Below are 9,532 nucleotides of genomic sequence, written 5' to 3'. Positions count from 1 at the left end.
ACTCACTGATGAGTAGCTTCTAACTTTCATTCTTCTGAGTTTGCTGAACCCAGATGCCATTCCTGGGAAGGAAAAAAAAGGAAAAAAACAAACATGGTAGGCAACCACAGAAGGGGAAATCTGAATACTAACAATACCTTGAATGTAATCAGAAAAATGCACATTAAAATATTAATAAGATACCACTTTACACCCATCAGGTAGGCAAAAATTAGTCTGGTAATACCAAATATTAGCAAGATGCAAGATGTGAGGAAACAAATCCCTGCTGTACTCCTGGAGTGTGAGGCATGCAGCCATTTCCATTTTTGCAGTGAAGGAATCTGGGCCTGGTGCGGTGGCTCAAGCCTGTAATCCCAGCACTTTGGGAGGCCAAGACGGGCGGATCACGAGGTCAGGAGATCGAGACCATCCTGGCTAACAAGGTGAAACCCCGTCTCTACTAAAAAAATACAAAAAACTAGCCAGGCAAGGTGGCGGGCACCTGCAGTCCCAGCTACTCGGGAGGCTGAGGCAGGAGAATGGCATGAACCCGGGAGGCGGAGCTTGCAGTGAGCTGAGATCCGGCCACTGCACTCCAGCCTGGGCGACAGAGCGAGACTCCGTCTCAAAAAAAAAAAAAAAAAAAAAAGAAATCTGGCAGAACTTTGTGAAATTAAATATGCACATGCTCTATGACCCAGCAATTCTAATCTGTCAACGAAAAGAGTGGAACTCTGTACAATATTTGAAGAGATTTATTCTGACTCAAAGATGATTGACCATAGCCTGTGACACAGCCCTCAGGAAGTCTTGAGAACATGTGCGCAAAGTGGTTGGAGTGCAGCTTGGTTTTATACGCTTTAGAGAGGAATGACACATCAATCAAATACATTTAAGAAATACATTGGTTTGGTCCAGAAAGGCGGAACAACTCAAAGTGGGGGGCTTCGAGGCTATAGGTAAATTTAAATGTTTTCTGGTTGGCAATCGGTTAAGTCTGTCTAAAGACCTGGGATAGATAGAAAGGGAATGTTCAGGTTAAGGTAAAGATTGTGGAGACCAACGTTCTTTTGAAGTCGCATAATGGCTGCCCTTGGAGACAATAGGTGACAAATGTTTCCTATTCAGATCTTAGTCTCTTTAGGATTGGGAGGGTCTGGAAGAAAAAGATGTGTGTGTATATATATATTTGTTTGTTTGTTTGTTTTGTTTCGTTTTTGAGATGGAGCCTCGCTCCGTCTCCCAGGCTGGAGTGCAATGGCGTGATCTCCACTCACTGCAGCCTCCAACTCTTCGGTTCAAGTGATTTTCCCTCCTCGGCCTCCCAAAGTGCTGGGATTACAGGCGTAAGCCACTGCGCCCAACCCTAGCTATGTTAATAAAGATTCTTTATGGATGTAGATTTTCCCCACAAAGAACAGCTTTGCAGGGGCATTAAAATGCCATTTAAAAATATGACAGGCCGGGCGCGGTGGCTCAAGCCTGTAATCCCAGCACTTTGGGAGGCCGAGACGGGCGGATCACGAGGTCAGGAGATCGAGACCATCCTGGCTAACAAGGTGAAACCCTGTCTCTACTAAAAAATACAAAAAACTAGCTGGGCGAAGTGGCGGGCGCCTGTGGTCCCAGCTACTCGGGAGGCTGAGGCAGGAGAATGGCGTGAACCCGGGAGGCGGAGCTTGCAGTGAGCTGAGATCCGGCCACCGCACTCCAGCCTGGGGGACAGAGCCAGACTCAGTCTCAAATTGTAGAAAAAAAAAAAAAAATATGACAAAGAAACATGTTTTGGGGTAAAATATTTTGATTTTCTTCTTTGTCTCGTAATGTTATACCAGAGTCAGGTTGGAAAGCAAATCATGATATATAGGGTTAAATAAAACCCATCTGATGAGAATTTATGATTTGTAGGGCATGACTCCCCAGATCCCTTAGATAGGAATTTGGGCAAGATTAAAAAAATCAGAGTTTAATCCTCAACTCCTTCATATATGTTACAGAGAAACTTGTGTCTAGATTCTTGCATGTGAATATTAAATATATATATTTAAAATTTCTTAAATATACATATTTAAAAAATTAAATAATCCTGCTCAATAAAGGAAACTATAATCAAAGGTAATAGATAGTGAATAGACCTAGGGGGGAATTTGCAAAATTTAAAACAAGCAACTGGTTAATATCTAGACCATACAACCCACTCCTCAAATCAATAAGGCAGTAAACTAAAAGCAAGAAAATAGGTAAAAAACATGATTAAGCCTTCACTGATGAGTAGCTGAGTACGCAAGAATATTTATCACAGCATTATTTGTGGAAGCTCAATGTTAGAACTCAGTTTCAGGTGACTCATTAACAAAGTAGAAAGGTTAAATATAGGCCCGGTGCAGTGGCTCACGCCTATAATCTCAGCACTTTGGGAGGCTAAGGAGAGCAGATCACCTGAGGTCCAGAGTTTGAGACCAGCCTGGCCAACATGGTGAAACCCTGTCCCTACTAAAAATACAAAAATGAGCCGGGCTTGGTGGCAGGCGCCTGTAGTTCCAGCTACTCGGGAGGCTGAGGCAGGAGAATCGCTAGAACCTGGGAAATGGAGGTTGCAGTGAGCTGAGATCACGCCATTGCACTCCAGCCTGGGCAACAGAGTGAGACTCCATCTCAAAAAAAAAAAAAAAAAGAAAGAAAAAGAAAGGTTAAATATGGGAGTTGCATAGTATAGAATACTACTCAGCAGATATACAAAATATTCAAAAGACAACACGGAGAGATCTTAAAAATAGTAGTGAGTGAAAAAACAAAACCATATTTTTGGCACAGTAACACTTATGTCAATTTAAAACTACACCATGGGTGCAGCACACCAACAAGGCACAAGTATACATATGTAACAAACCTGCACGTTATGCACATGTACCCTACAACTTACAGTATAATAATAATAAAAAAATAAATAAATAAATAAAAAATAAATAAATAAATAAAACTACACCAAGGACCGTGTGCAGTGTCTCATGCCTGTAATCGCAGCACTTTGGGAGGCCGAGGCAGCAGATCACCTGAGGTCAGGAGTTTGAGACCAGCCTGGCCAACATGGTGAAACCCCATCTCTACTAAAAATACAGAATTACCAGCCGGGCGCGGTGGCTCAAGCCTGTAATCCCAGCACTTTGGGAGGCCGAGACGGGTGGATCACGAGGTCAGAAGATCGAGACCATCCTGGCGAACACGGTGAAACCCCGTCTCTACTAAAAAATACAAAAAACTAGCCGGGCGAGGTGGCGGGTGCCTGTAGTCCCAGTTACTTGGGAGGCTGAGGCAGGAGAATGGCGTAAACCCGGGAGGCGGAGCTTGCAGTGAGCTGAGATCCAGCCACTGCACTCCAGCCCGGGCGACAGAGCGAGACTCCGTCTCAAAAAAAAAAAAAAAAAAATACAGAATTACCTGGGCATGGTGGCAGGTGCCTGTAATCCCAGCTACTTGGGAAACTGAAGCAGGAGAATCATGTGAACCCAGAAGGAAGATGTTGCAGTGAGCCGAGGTCACACCATTGCACTCCAGCCTGGGCAACACAGCGAGGCTCTATCTCAAAAAAATAAAACTAAAACTAAAAATAAATAAAATACATTAAAATAAATAAATAAATAAATAAAACTACACCAAGGAACTTCTGGCTATAGCAGTGTAAAGGGGTCTGTGAATCTTCACAAAAAACAACTATGAAATTAAATAAAATTGACCGGGTGTGGTGGCTCAAGCCTGTAATCCCAGCACTTTGGGAGGCCGAGGCGGGTGGATCACGAGGTCAGGAGATCGAGACCATCCTGGCTAACATGGTGAAACCCCGTCTCTACTAAAAATACAAAAAACTAGCCAGGCGTGGTGGCGGGCGCCTGTGGTCCCAGCTACTCGGAGGCTGAGGCGGGAGAATGGCGTGAACCCGGGAGGTGGAGCTTGCAGTGAGCCGAGATCAGGCCACTGCACTCCAGCCTGGGCCACACAGCAAGACTCTGTCTCAAAAAAAAAAAAAAACAGATACAGAAATCAAAGAAAAAGAAATTAAATAAAATTGCTCCAAACAACTATTTCAAGTCTCTGGAAACTGAGCAAGGCAGAAAACAAATTGAGGAGCTTTTATTCTTGAAAAACTGCTACAGCTTCAAGCAAAAGCAATGTGAGTTTGCAGCCTTCTTGTCTGAGGCTGCTCCCATCCAACTTCCATGGTGGCTGGGAATTGTAGTTTTACCAGTGTGGAACTGGCCGTGAAAACCAGCATGTTTGCTGTCACAGTGGGTAGACTGAAATTGTAAGAGTTAGGTGGAGGCGGACAAAAGCCTGCAACGTTCTCAGCTGAATGATATGAAGTTGGTAGGAAATAAACAGGCAAAAAACCCTCTAGCTGTGCTAGCTCAAAGTGGCACACCTAGTTGAGTTCAGTGGTGGAAAAGTCAGAAATTTAGGTGGAAAATAGGGAACTACAAAAGGGCTGAGATAAGCTCTCCTACATCCCTGGCTCACTGAGAAACTATCATATGCATGGAGGATACCTCAGAAAGCTCCCTGAAAAAATAAAAGACAAGGAAGACTTGAACACTGGCTGCACATTTTAATGCACTTCTCAATCTTCAAACAGATATATTGGCAGAAGTGGATGCTATATGGGCTTGAGGTATTTGAAGACAATGCTTAATCTAATGATTGGCTGAACACTGTGCTATGTAATCATAGGGGTGATATTGCTGCAGGATAATTAAGGAATCAGAGAGACTGAGGGGTTGAGGAGGAATTGTTTAATTATTTAGGTGCACTGACCAAATCGGATTAACATCCAAAGGACTGAGCCCCGAACAAAGAGTCAAGCTACCTTTTAAGCATTTTGTGGACTGGGGGGAGATCTGTGCAGGGGGAAGCATATTACAGAAGTGAGAAACAAAGACAGTTATTCAATTAAGACATGCATTACATCATTTCTTACTTTTCAAGGAACAACATGTTTTACGACTTGAGATTATCTGTCTAGTGACCTTGCAGCTGCACAGCTAGAGAAACAGAGTCTTCACAATGCCTGGGAAAGGGAAAGATAAGGCTCACTAGCCACAGAAAAACAGGCAGTTAATTTTAAAGGACTCCAGCCCTTTGCCTTCCTCAAGGGGAATTGGGTTTTCTTACATACAACTGAGTTTTTGCTTACACAGTGTTTAATTTCTTTTTTTTTTTTTTTTTGAGACGGAGTCTTGCTCTGTTGCCCAGACTGGAGTGCAGTGGTGCAACTTCGGCTCACTGCAAGCTCTGCCTCCCAGGTTCATGCCATTCTCCTGCCTTAGCCTCCCAAGTAGCAGGGACTACAGGTGTCCGCCACCATGCCTGGCTAATTTTTTTGTATTTTTAGTAGAGACGAGGTTTCACTGTGTTAGCCAGGCTGGTCTTGAACTCCTGACCTTGGGATCCACCTGCCTCAGCCTCCCAAAGTGCTGAGATCACAGGTGTGAGCCACCATGCCTAGCCTACAGGCTTTAATTTCTTTTAATTCCTGTTCTAATACCTGAGGGAACTTTTTTTTTTTTTTTTGACACAGAGTCTAACTCTGTCGCCCAGGCTGGAGTGCAATGGCTCGATCTCAGCTCACTGCAACCTCTGCTTCCCAGGTTCAAGTGATTCTCCTACTTCAGCTTCCCGAGTAGCTGAGAGTATAGCTGGGTGCCACCATGCCCAGCTAAATTTTGTATTTTTAGTGGTGATAGGGTATTGCCATGTTAGCCAGGTTGGCCTCAAACTCCTGACCTCAAGTGATCCATCCACCTCAGCCTCCCAAAGTGCTAGGATTACAGGCATAAGCCACTGCACCTGGCTGGAAAAATTTATTATTGTTATTATTTGAGATAGGGTCTCACTCTGTTACCCAGGCTGAAGTATAGTGGCATGATCTTGGTTCACTGCAACCTCTGCCTCCCGGCCGCAAGCAGTCTTCCTACTTCAGCTCATGAGTAGCTGGGACCACAGGTACATGCCATCACAACCTGCTAAGTTTTTGTAGTTTTAGTAGAGATGGGGTCTTGGTATGTTGCCCAGGCTGCTCTCAAACTCCTGAGCTCAAGCCACTTGCCTGTAGTCCCAGCTACTCAGAGAGATGAGGTGGGAGGGTCACTTGAGCCTGGTAGTGTAGAGGCTGCAGTGATAGTGTCAGTGCAGCAAAAGTGCTGGGATTAAAGGTGTGAGCCACCATGCCTGACCCCTGTGAGAAAATTTTAAAAATGAGGATAAATGGCCGGGCACGGTGGCTCATGCCTGTAATCCCAGCATTTTGGAGGCCGAGGCAGGTGGATCACCTGAGGTCAGGAGTTGAAGACCAGCCTGACCAACATGGAGAAACCCTGTCTCTACTAAAAATACAGAATTAGCCGGGCACGGTAGCACATGCCTGTAATCCCAGCTACTCACTACTCAGGAGGCTGAGGCAGGAGAATCACTTGAACCCGGGAGGCAGAGGTTGCGGTGGGCCAAGCTCACACCATTGCACTCCAACATGGGCAACAAGAGCAAAACTCCATCTCAAAAAACAAAAAACAAAACAAAACAAAACAAAAAAACAAGAATAAAAAACTGAGCAGACACATTAGCAGCTGCACACTGTGGAATGATAGACTCTACAGTTTAACTCCACACACACACACACCAGCATCACCAGCATCACCATCATTCAGAAAAATACAACAGAATTCAGAGTTATGACAGTCTATTATCTAAAATGATCAGTTTTTTAGGGGAGGAAGAGGAGGATAAAATGACCAGTTTTCAACAAAAAATTATAACACATGCAAAGAAACATAAAAAACAGTAACTCATATCCTGATTTTAAAAGTCAATAAAAACTAGCCGGGCACAGTGGCTCACGCCTGTAATCCCAGCACTTTGAGAGGCTGAGGTGGGTGGATCATCTGAGGTCATATTTTTGAGGCCAGCCTGGTCAACATGTTGAAACCCCATCACTACTAAAAATACAAAAATTAGCCAGGTGTGGTGATGGGCGCCTATAATCCCAGCTACTGGGGAGGCTGAGGCAGGAGAATTGCTTGAACCCAGGAGACAGAGGTTGCAGTGAGCTGAGATCATTCCACTGCACTCCAGCCTGGGTGACAGAGCAACACTCCTTCTCCAAAAAAATAAAAAACAAAAAACAAAAACTGAGGCCAGGCGCAGTGGCTCACGCCTGTAATCCCAGCATTTTGGGAAGCCGAGGCGGGCGGATCTCGAGGTCAGGAGATTGAGACCATCCTGGCTAACACGGTGAAACCCCGTCTCTACTAAAAATACAAAAAAATTAGCCAGGCATTGTGGCAGGTGCCTGTAGTCTCAGCTACTTGGGAGGCTATGGCAGGAGAATGGCGTGAACCCGTGAGGCAGGGCTTGCAGTGAGCCAAGATGGCACCACTGCACTCCAGCCTGGGCAACAGAGCAAGACTCTATCTCAAAATAAATAAATAAATAAATAAATAAATAAATAAATGAAGGGGTGGCCTGCCCCTCCAAACCTGTGGGCATTTCTCGTTAGGTGGAACGAGAGACTTGAGAAAAGAAATGAAACAGAGACAAAGTATAGAGAAAGAAAAAGTGGGCCCAGGGGACCGGGGCTCAGCATACAGAGGACCCGTGCCAGCGGGTTGGGGGTAGGGTTGGGGGTAGGGTCACAGATTAACAGTATCTCAAATACAGAGCAAAATGGAGTCTCTTATATCTACTTCTTTCTATATAGACACAGTAACAGTCTGGTGTCTTTCTTTTCCCCACAAATAAATGAAAATAAAAACTGATTCTGAGTAGGCCTAGAAATTGAATTTGGCAGACAAAGATTTTAAAGCACATATTATAAATATGTTCAAGGAATTAAATAAAAATGTTAAACAATGACTCAATAAATATGGAATCTCAATAGAGAAATAGAAGCTATAAAAAAGAATCAAACAGAAATTCTAGAATTATAAAGTATAATAACTGAAATGAAAATTTTGCAAAATGAACCCGACAGCAGATTTAAGATGGCAGAGGAAAAAATTAATAAACTTGAAGATAGATGACTAATAATAATCTAGTCTGAATGATAGAGACAAAAATGATTGAAGGAAAGTGAAGAGCTGGGTAGAGTGGCTCACACCTGTAATCCCAGCACTTTGGGAGGCTGAGGCAGATAGATTGCTTGAGCCCAGGAGTTCAAGACCAGCCTGGGCAACATGATGAAGCCCTATCTCTACAAAACTTACAAAAGTAAGCTGGATATGGTGCTGTGCCCCTGTAGTCCCAACTACTTGGGAGGCTGAGGCAGAAGAATCGCTTGAGCCTGGGCGGTCAAGGCTGCAGTGACCATGTTCATGTCACTGCACTCCAGCCTAGGTGACAAAGCAAGACTGTCTCAAAAAAAGAAACAAAAAAAACACAAAAAACAAAAAAACAAAAACGAAAAGAAAAAAGCCTCAGAGGCCAGTGGTACATCAAGCATGTCAATATACATGTAATACATGTCCAGAAGAGAGGAGACAAAGGGTCAGAAAAAAGTAGCTGAAAAAATAATAGCCAAAGGCCAGGTGCAGTGGCTCACACCTGTAATCCCAGTACTTTAGAAGGCCAAGGCAGGCACATCACGAGGTCAAGAGACTGAGACCATCCTGGCCAACATGGTGAAACCGCATCTTTACTGATAATACAAAAATTAGCCAGGTGTAGTGGTGGGGGCCTGTAGTCCCAGCTACTCAGGAGGCTGAGGCAGGAGAATCGCTTGAACCCAGGAGGCAGAGATTGCAGTGAAGTGAGATCTCGCCACTGAACTCCGGCCTGGTGACAGAGTGAGACTCCATCTCAAAAAACAAAACAAAAATAATAATAATAGCCAAACATTTTTCAAATTTGATGAAAAACATTACAGATCTAAGAATCGCAATAAACCTCAAATACCTAGACACATCATGGTCAACTTGTTTAAAGACAATTGGCTACTAAAATTTGAACAACTCAGAGAAGATTAGTCAGGCTCTTGTACAAGAATGGTATGCAAATTTGTGAAGTATTCCATATTTTTACATGTAAGTAAAACAAAAAATGAAAGTAAATGTGCTCTATATATAGAGTAATACTACTGTGTTAAGTACACAGATGCATATAAAAAAAGTCCGAGCATGGAAGAATGAATTTAAAAATAAGTGATTACAATAAAAAAGACAAAAATATATTTAAAGCAACAAGAAAAAAAGACTCATCAAATACGGGGGAAGAAGTACACAATTAACGGCAGACTTCTCATCAGAAACAATAGAGACCAGGAGGCAATGGAATGAGATATTTTAAGAGCTGAAAGAAAATTAGGGCCATGTGTGGTGGCTCATGCCTGTAATCTCAGCACTTTGGGAAGCCAAGGCAGGTGGATCACTTGAGCCCAGGAATTTGAGACTAGCCTAGACAACATGGCAAGGCACCATCCCTACATAAAATTTAAAAAAAATTAGCCAGTTGTTCCAGCCTGGCCAACATGGCAAAACCCTGACTGTAATAAAAATACAAAAAAAAAATT

General features: G+C 43.5%; 2 non-coding genes across 2 annotated transcripts; both read left to right on the top strand.

Annotated features, from left to right (window-relative positions):
- Positions 1 to 71, top strand: LOC116272159. Its single transcript, XR_004180891.1, has one exon. It is a non-coding gene; the product is annotated as a small nucleolar RNA SNORD59 (small nucleolar RNA).
- An 8,866-nt stretch (positions 72 to 8,937) lies between these two features.
- On the top strand, positions 8,938 to 9,043 carry LOC116272056. Its single transcript, XR_004180787.1, has one exon. It is a non-coding gene; the product is annotated as a U6 spliceosomal RNA (small nuclear RNA).
- The last annotated feature ends 489 nt before the right edge of the window (positions 9,044 to 9,532 follow it).

Source organism: Papio anubis, chromosome 1 (genome assembly GCF_008728515.1).
Source record: "Papio anubis isolate 15944 chromosome 1, Panubis1.0, whole genome shotgun sequence".
In the NCBI taxonomy this organism is placed as follows: domain Eukaryota; kingdom Metazoa; phylum Chordata; class Mammalia; order Primates; family Cercopithecidae; genus Papio; species Papio anubis.
This window is presented reverse-complemented; position numbering and strand designations above follow the sequence as displayed.